Source organism: Nicotiana attenuata, chromosome 1 (assembly GCF_001879085.1).
Source record: "Nicotiana attenuata strain UT chromosome 1, NIATTr2, whole genome shotgun sequence".
Lineage (NCBI taxonomy): Eukaryota > Viridiplantae > Streptophyta > Magnoliopsida > Solanales > Solanaceae > Nicotiana > Nicotiana attenuata.
Window position 1 is genome coordinate 95006894 of NC_031989.1, and position 9584 is coordinate 95016477.

General features: G+C 34.3%; 1 long non-coding RNA gene across 1 annotated transcript; it reads left to right on the plus strand.

The window, feature by feature from the left end:
* On the plus strand, positions 1066–5697 carry LOC109230750. Its single transcript, XR_002068710.1, has 2 exons — positions 1066–1375; positions 4937–5697. It is a non-coding gene; the product is annotated as an uncharacterized LOC109230750 (long non-coding RNA).

Consider the following 9584-nt stretch of genomic DNA (forward strand, 5'->3'; position numbering starts at 1 on the left):
CTCACTTGAAATGAGCTTTATGTGATTATGCAATTAACAAGTGTCGTAATGCCACACCTCTAATCTGGCATAATTTTTTACTAACAATTTCTTTTCTTTTGTGAGGCACAGCCTATCCATGGAGCCTAAAAAAGAGCTTGTTGTTCGGAGAAAGCAAGGCCACTGTCCCCTTTTATCCCTAAAACCTTCACCCTGAAAATCTTGGGTGATGATGATAATTTTATTTTTAAACAAAGAGATAATACATAAATTACCCATCAAATTTGTCCGGAAAAATCATTTACACATCTTAACTTTACGGGCGACCTATGTCTCCCCTATTCTTGTTTGGGGTGAATTTAATACCCCATTGGTAACACTTAGTCAGTCTTGTGGTGGGGTGTGTAGTACACGCGCGCCACGTGTCAATATCTGCTCAAAAACGATTTTTTTCTGTTTTTACAAAAAAAAATAGTTTTTACAAATTTGTTTTTCCAGTTTTTACAAAATAAAATTCTTTTAAAAAAGTGAAAAAATAAAAATAATATTTTTCAAAAATGAAAATATTTTGTTGAAAATAATTTTTTCAGTTTTTAAAAAACAAAAATATTTTGTTAAAAATGATTTTTTTTCAGTTTTTTCAAAAAAAAAAAAAATAGTTTTTACAAATTTGTTTTTCCAGTTTTTACAAAATAAAATTCTTTTAAAAAACTGAAAAAATAAAAATAATATTTTTCAAAAACGAAAATATTTTGTTGAAAATAATTTTTTCAGTTTTTAAAAAACAAAGATATTTTGTTAAAAAACGATTTTTTTTTCAGTTTTTTTCAAAACAAAAAAAAAATTAGTTTTTTACAAGTTTGTTTTTCCATTTTTTGCAAAAAAAAAAATCTTTAAAAACCTGAAAAAATGAAGAAAAAAAACTTTTTTCAAAAGCGAAAATAATTTGTTGAAAATATCTTTTTTCAGGTTTTTAAAAAACCGAATATTTTATTAAAAGCTGAAAAAAAAAATTTCTGTTTTTTACAAAAAAAAAAAAAAAATCAGTTTTTACAAAAAAATATTTTGTTAAAAAAAATGATTTTTGCAATTGTGAGAGGAAGAAGAAAAGGTGGAGAGAGAAAACAAAAAGAGAAAAAAATAAGAAAAAAAGAAGTAAACGAATAGGGGGACATAGGTCGCCACTAAAGTTAAGGTGTGTAAATGATTTTTCCGGACAAGTTTGATGGGTAATTTATGTATTATCTCTTAAAAAAATAGTGGAATGAGAAAACTAATAGAGTCGCATCTTGTCGAGGCAACTTGGATGGCCGATGATATCATGCAAGCGGTTTTGCAGCCATGGCCGACCTGATTTTGGCTTCAATATGCGATACTCGACTCACGCCACAAAAGGGTATTTTTTTTTCCTTTCTTCTCACACTTCGTTATACTACACTATTCAAGATTCAGGACGTGATGCTATGTCTGTGTTATGTTCTTGGGTGTTAGAACATTTGTGACTACTGTTTGGTTCCTGAAATTATCATTCTTCTCGAGCCTGTTGAATCTATTCTTAGCTTCGAACCATGTGTTTGGAGTATTCTAACAGAAGCATGCCTAAGTAATGAAAAAATACAACCTCTGTTTGAAGCATGATTTGAATACAAGTTCTGTGTATTAAGCTTGACGATTGCAATTAGTGTCTGGAGTCCGAAACTTAATTAATGATTTTTTAGACACAAAATACGTTTTTAATGTTTTAATTTCAATATTTTTAGAATTTTGTTAGCTACTGAGACTCTACGCTAAAAGGTTCTGCATTTTACTACGCTAAAAGGCTCTATATTTTACTTCGCTAAAATACACTATATTTTACTACGCTATAAGGCTCTACAAATAACATTAACAATACAAATAAACAAAATAAATAATATTATTTAACAATACAAATTATTTATTAAATTTTAACACAAATTATATAAGAATAAAAATTATTTATCAAATTTTAAGCATTTTTGGTCACAAACATAACATAAATTCGGGTATATAAATCAAATATAACACAAATAATCCGGTAGCATTTTTGGTCACAAACATCACATAAATTCGGGTATATAAATCAAATATAACACTACCAATCTGGTAGCATTTTTGGTCACAAACATACCATAAATTCGGGTATCAAATAAATCAATCCGGGTATATAAAAGATACAAAATTAACACAAACATAACATAAATTCACATGGAAACATACTAAACAATACTAATATGCATGACTATACGAGTTTCGGTATAAACTAAATTGAAATACCTCGATGTGAGTTTTTTGAATATTGTTGAAATCGAATTTTTGCACCCGAAACACGGAATCCAAAGCTTTTTTTGTATGTGGGACCTACATACCTTGCTCTTTATGGGACGGGTGGGCCCAAATTTTTTTTTTTTTAAATAATACGGGGGGGGGGGGGGGGGGGTACCAGAAAACTTTCGCTGTTGTATTTTAATGGAGACTTCGAAGTTCTGTCTCCAAGGAAGAAGAAGCCTTATTTAATTAAGGCAATTCGCACTGCTATACTACGAATAGCCTTAATTAAATAAGGATGGGCCCAACTCTTAAATTAAAAAATACTTCGCAGTATTATACTGTGAATTGGGTTAACAGCAAAATTTCCGTTAACCCAATTCGCAGTATAATACTGCGAAGTACTCATTTTTGTAACTTTTTTTTTTAAAACATTAAAAACGTATTTTGTGTCTAAAATATTATTAATTAAGTTTCGGACCCTTAGTGTCTGCCCTTTAGTTGAGCATTTGAAATTCAGTAATTTGCTAACACGTGTCTGTTTTATCTCTGGTATGTAGCTTTTACATATAGAATCATAGCATTGTCAGTCCAACTCTTTGCTAAACGAAAATGCAATGCAATGTGATTTGTTGAATTAACTTAGCGTATAGCTATGTGGATCATTTCTTTCCCTGAGCATGATTTTTTGTCACGACCCAAGCATGCCTTAAGAGAGGACCTGTTCAAACTTGTCTACAGTATTTTGCATAAATTGATATGACATAGTTCACTTGTAATGCTCAAACTAGAATCGGAATCTTAAATGCTTATAAGCTGTATTTTAGCTCAAAGTATGATGACGTAAATATTCTTTAGCTGTAAAATGTAGTTAATTTTTTTTTTTTTATTGAATACTACCTACATATATATGATTTGTTTGTACGTGGGAATCCTCCTCTAGATATGTAATGACTTGTGAGAACTTGAGGGCTTTAAGGTCTAGTCCTTATATTAATATCAAACCCTGTTTCACAAACAACTAGCCGGTCTTCATGTCTTTGAACACTTATTATAAAATTAAATTTTTTTTCTAGAAGATGTTGGGTACTTGTGAATCTATTCCCCATGTTAATGACGTGTATCTTCTCATGTTAGTTGTCATTGGCTACATCTGAATAAGCCCTTCTCCTTTGCTAGTTTAACCCTTTTTTTTAATGTGGCATTGGAAATATTGAGGAATCTGAAGCTTTTCTTTCCTAGAACTAAGAATCAATTAAGTCTGGTTCCTCCATTTTAAGATTACAAGTCATGCTATATTTGAATCCTTTTTGGTTTAACTATAAGAAACTGGAAAATTCACGATAGTGTTCAAGTGAGATGGAGTTCCTGATATAATGCCATTTAACTTTTTTCATTACTTATCACGGTTAGAAGTCTTGAATTTTACTTTGACAGGCTAGTCAAACTATGCACGTTATTTGCCTATATGCTAAATTTTGACCTCACGTTAGTTTGCAAGCGAGGGTAATGGATAGGCAATATGAATCCTCACATCTTTCTTTAAGCTCAATTCATATCTCAACTTGTATCATAATCATGCACTAAGATTAACGACATGCAACTAAAATTGTCACAAAGCCACACCTCTAAGGGGGCACACATCTATACTAACCAATTTTCTTTTTTTCTTGTGAGATACCTCATGCGAATAATAGAGAAATGCACAAGACAATCTTCATTGTCCTTGGGTTGTGTACTTTATCGAACTCCATTGAAGGGCACACATTTATACTAACCAATTTTCTTTTTTTCTTGTGAGATACCTTCAATGGAGTTCGATAAAGCACACAACCCAAGGACAATGAAGATTGTCTTGTGCATTTCTCTATTATTCGCATGAGGTACATCAAACCTATAAAGAAATAGTGAGATTTTATTTTGATTCTAGGGTGGAGGTTAGTCGTCTCAATCTTGCTCATTTATATTTTTTATCTGCTTATGTGACTTGCTACTTGTTTACATGCCTACTTGCTCCTTTATGCCTTAGGAAATTCGCATCTTGCATTTTCCTGCTAATTACTTATTTTGTGGTTTTAAATATTTAGGATTAGCATCTAGTTAATAATTAACCTTTATTTGATCACCTAGTGGCTAGTGCTCACATCTTGCTTCCTCCGTAGCGTAGCTACGCCAGCCCTGCGTTGCTTGCTATAGGGTCTGGCCTTTGCTTCTTCACTTTTCATGGCTTCTTATTTGGTGCTTTTCAATCTCGGCAGAATGGCCTAAATGGCACCTATATTTGTGCCACTTTGTTGTGCCGGTCCCCAAATTTAACAATTTGCTAATTGAACACTTACACTCCTTCAAACCGTATATAATAAACGCTTATGACCATTGACCAAGCTTATGTGGCATTGAATCTGCTGAGTTGGACAAAATGTGTGAAATACACGCGTATAAAGCGAGTGTAAACAGTGAATTTGATTTAACACTGATCTGAGATTTAATCAAATTTTAAATCAAATTCCTTAGTGCAAATCATTGCTGTAATTCCCACAACTAACATCCAACAGGACCAACATATCAATTTGATCACTAAAAATAACTTACAAGAAACCACTTAGGAAGCCCAGTTCTTACCTCGACCCATTTGATCTTTTTTTTTTTTATTGTTTTGTTTTTCTCATAGCAATTAGGAGCAGAAAATTAGAAAGAGGAAGAAGAATTTTGTATGCAAAGAAACAAAGAAAGAGGAAAAGGGAAGAAGAAGAGGAGATGTGGCAGAAGATGAAGAAAAGAGGGGAAGGTGAGAGAAAGGCTAAGGTATGGAATGGTACAACCCCTTTTCTCTGTAATATTAGGTCAAAATTCGATTTTATTTCTCTCTGTATATAAATAACACATATTTGTATAATCACTCCTTAAATTTCACTCCTCGAATTCCCCAAACCCCAATTTCTAGTTTTTGTTCCCTAAGTAATTGTAATCAAAATTCTATTTTGTTTCTCTCTTTGTAATCAATTTCTAGATTGGGGCATACACAGGTGAGAGAAGGTACAGGGTAATTGGAGACGAGAAAGAACTCACCGGCGAGAATTCCCGGTGGTCGGAGGAAACGGGAAAAGCATGATGATTTTTATGTTTGAATTTTATTTTTATTTTTTATTTTAATTATTTTTAATCTACCATGTGACATGGCATCTACAAATTATTATTTTCTGACGTGGCAGCCAACGTGGAGGAGATTGTATCACACGCACGGACAGCCTCCTGTCATAAGCGTTTATTATATACGGTTTGAAGGAATGTAAGGGTTCAATTGGCAAATTGTTAAGTTTGGGGACCGGCATGACAAAATGACACAAGTATAGGTGCCATTTAGGCCATTCTGCCTTTCAATCTCTCATCTTTCTCAACACTTTATGTCTTGAATATACACCTTTTGAAGCATAATTAGTTAATTTATTCCAATAAATGGGGGCATAAAACTTTATTAACTCCCACATCACAATTTCCCCATCTCTTCCCCCAAAACTTATGTTTTTAGCTTAAGTTACAGCTTCAAGTGCTTGAGAAGGTGGTAGGAGCATAAAACGAGGATAAAAACAAACAGGAAATGGCTTGTAATATGGTTACCAAAAAAAAGGCTAAAGGTTCAAAGGGGTTAACTAAGGAATACGTATGCACCAGCAATTAAAAAGCTCAAACGATCCAAGAAAAGCCTAAAATTATTTTTCAAACCAAGTGCAACCTAGGATTTTGCCTTAAAACACACTTAGGGCAAGTGATAGATCACAAATGAAACAAAAAAACTCACAAAAATCCTTACCACTCATGGCATATCGAAAGCTCAAGTAAAATATATATTCAAGGTCCAATTGATACAAAAAAACTCAAAAAGTTACATATAGCCTAAAAGACTAAATAATGAATCAAAGAGCTAAAAATAGATCCTAAAAGTTCCAACAAAGATTATTGTCACACCTCCTTTTTACACACCCGAAGGGGATATAAGGGAGTTTTTCCACTTTAAGTGACATTATTCGAAATGGGATTATTTATTTGATTTTTAGAGTCTCCACTTGGAGTATTTTAATTGGTGTCCCAAGTCACCGGTTTATTTTAAAATCCCAAATTGAGGAAAAATCGACTTTCCTTTTGAAGTCTGCGAACCAGAAATTCTATGTAAGGAATTTTGTTAACCCGGGAGAAGGTGTTAGGCATTCCCGGGTTCCGTGGTTCTAGCACGGTCGCTTAAACTATTATAATCGGCCTATTATCTGATTTTAATACATGTTTTAGCCTATGGTATATTTTAATTTATTAAACCACTTTTAATTATTTTAGGAAGATTCAACGTTATTTAAAACATGCCTTGAACCACGCCACATGAAATGCACTCGTGGTCCACGACGCATTTTATTTAACGTTGTTGAGAATTGGAGTTGGGTCACATGAAATGCATACCCGAATTTAAAAAAATAAAGGAAATTAATTTAAAATAGCGCGCCTCAAGCAACTACGAAATTTCAAGTTTAAAACAAGATTTGCGAGGGCCATGGGAAATTCAATTAATGGCACACCTCGATTTAAAGAGTTCGTATTAATTATCCGAGGGTCATGAGTTATCTAATTTTTCACTATGGCACACCTCGAGTCTAATTTTAAAGGATGTTCGAACTAATCTTTTGAGGGCCACAAATTATATCTTGCTTAATATGGCACGCCTCCAATCTAATTTTAAAAGGAGCTAATTAATTAACGAAAGCCTAAAGGGATTTGAATTATTATTTTTTAAAGCTAATGTTCAAACCAATTTAAAACTAATGGGCTAACATTAAAGGCTATCCAGCACTCGGCTGAAGAGGCCTGGACTGACAGCAATTAAAAGAGATATTGTGCCCAAACAACATGGCCCAAACACCATAGGACATGCGGCTCCTATTTACGGATGGCCTCAAGTCCAGGCCCAAAATGAGCCCAAACTTGGTGAGGAGAGGAACGCGGAAAGGAACAGGACCCAAGATCGAGTCCCCTTCAGAACAAAGGGACATTCGGATCACAAAAGCCTTTGGCTCTAAATTGCCCCTTCAATGGCTCAAGCCTCATTAAACTTACACAGTTTTGGCAAAATAAACATGAAATGCATTATCTAATTAAATTGCAATTATGCAGAAAATGGGAATACACTGGAATTAATGTCATGATTTCATACACAATGATGCTTACTCTAAACATTCAAACCGGAGGTCAACATACATCATCATATTGCTGAACATGTTCGAATACCAAACCAAAATCCAAAGAAAGAAATAGTAAAGACCAAATAATAATTAACTGTAGCTTTACAGTCAATACCAACTTGAATACATGTGAACAGAAACGAGCAAGAAGATTTCCTCATCCGACTTAGGATTATGGAACTTGAACCTCAACTGAACCTTTCTCTAATGCAAAACAGTAGCAAAATCCCATAGAGCACATGGAGAGCACTTAAGGAAGGTTTTTCAAGTCTTGCGGGAGAATGAGCTGTACATCAAGAGGGAGAAATATGAGTTCGCACAATCAAAGGTGCATTTCTTGGGCCATGTCATTAGAAATGGTAAGCTATGCATGGACGAGGCTAAGGTACGTGCTATCCAAGAGTGGGAGGCACCTACAAAGGTAACGGAGTTGAGATCCTTCCGTGTCCTAGTTAACTACTATTGTCGGTTCATCAGTGGCTACTCAGCAAAGGACGCACCATTGACTAAGCTACTAAAGAAGTACAAGCCATGGGTTTGGACAGAGCATTGTCAAAAGACGTTTAAAGGCCTTAAGACAACTGTAACAGAGGAGCCACTTTATGCGTTACCTGACTTTGCCAAGACATTTAAGGTGCACACACATGCCTCAGACTTTGCCATTGGGGGTGTCCTGATGCAGGATAAGCATCCCATAGCGTTTGAGAGCCGCAAGTTAAATGAGACGGAGCGGCGTTACACGGTGCAAGAGAAATAAATGATTGCCATTGTGCATTGCCTTCGTACATGGCGACATTATCTGCTCGGGTCGAAGTTCAGGGTCAAGACCGACAATGTGGCTACAAGTTACTTCCAGACACAGAAGAAGCTCACACCAAAACAGGCTAGGTGGCAGGTTTTTTGGCCGAGTTTGATTATGTGCTGGAGTACAAGCCGGGCAAAGGTACTATAAGAAACTACATCAAACCCTCAGCAAACTCAAAACAAAGGAACATCAGTAATTCAACTTATATTATTTTTACAACATGAGAAAAGCTAATATAACATACTTAAGATTAAACTATTACAAAATGCTAAAGAAATGGAGGAAACAGGAAAATAAAAAACTCAATAACAGCTTGTATTCAATCATGTTTCGCATTCAAATTGCAGATTTACATTTCACATATTGTCCATAGTTCCAAAAGATATCTGGAAGTCAAAGAAAAATAAGGAGAATGAGGGATTAGCAGTAGCAACAGGTCAACTCAAGCAATTCAAACCAAATCAACTTCTTTCAACACAGTATAGAACCCAGATAAGCACTGATCTTTGGAGTTTTTAAAAATTCTAACTGACTATGAGGTTTAAGAGCAGAATCAAAGCCATTTCAATCAAAGAAGGGCAGAGAATTTCAGTGTTCTTTCAAGGTTATTAAAACTCAACCTGAAAATCTCCCTTGAGAATGAAGAAACATGCATTTTATAAAGGCTTCTTAGGGCAGCAGAAAATGGTTTAGATTTTACCTATTCCTCCTTTTTTAATTTTCGTTTTTGCTAGTTAATCCCTGAATTTTTAACTTGTTTGCTAAGTCAGTCCCTTTTTCACCTTCCAGGAAGTTTCCTAAATCAGTTACACAAGATTCTTTTGTCTAAACTCCCCAAAATACCCTTTAAATTCTCAGTATTTACCCTTCCGGAAATGCCATTAACTGGGCTGGACCCTAGCAAATCTGAGCCTTTCCCCTTTTTCTTTGGGCTTCTGAGTTATGGAACCCCAATTATGGTCCACAGACCACAAACAATTAATCCCAAAAGAATTCAGAATACAAGGTATCAGAATTTTAAAAAGTAAAAATAAAAAACAAAAAAAACAAGAAAGAATGAAAACAAAACAAAAGTAGAACATGAGGCTAAAAGCATTAAAGAGGCCATGAATTGCACTACTATGCTAACAAACAACAAATTAATATGACCTAATTCTAAACATGCAAACAAAGGGTCAACTTGAACTAACAAAAGAAGGAGAAAGACATAAGAGGAAACAAAAATGTGGACTACAGCAAACTTAAAATTATCATGCATAACAGAAGGGTTCGATGAATGGGAAAGAAAA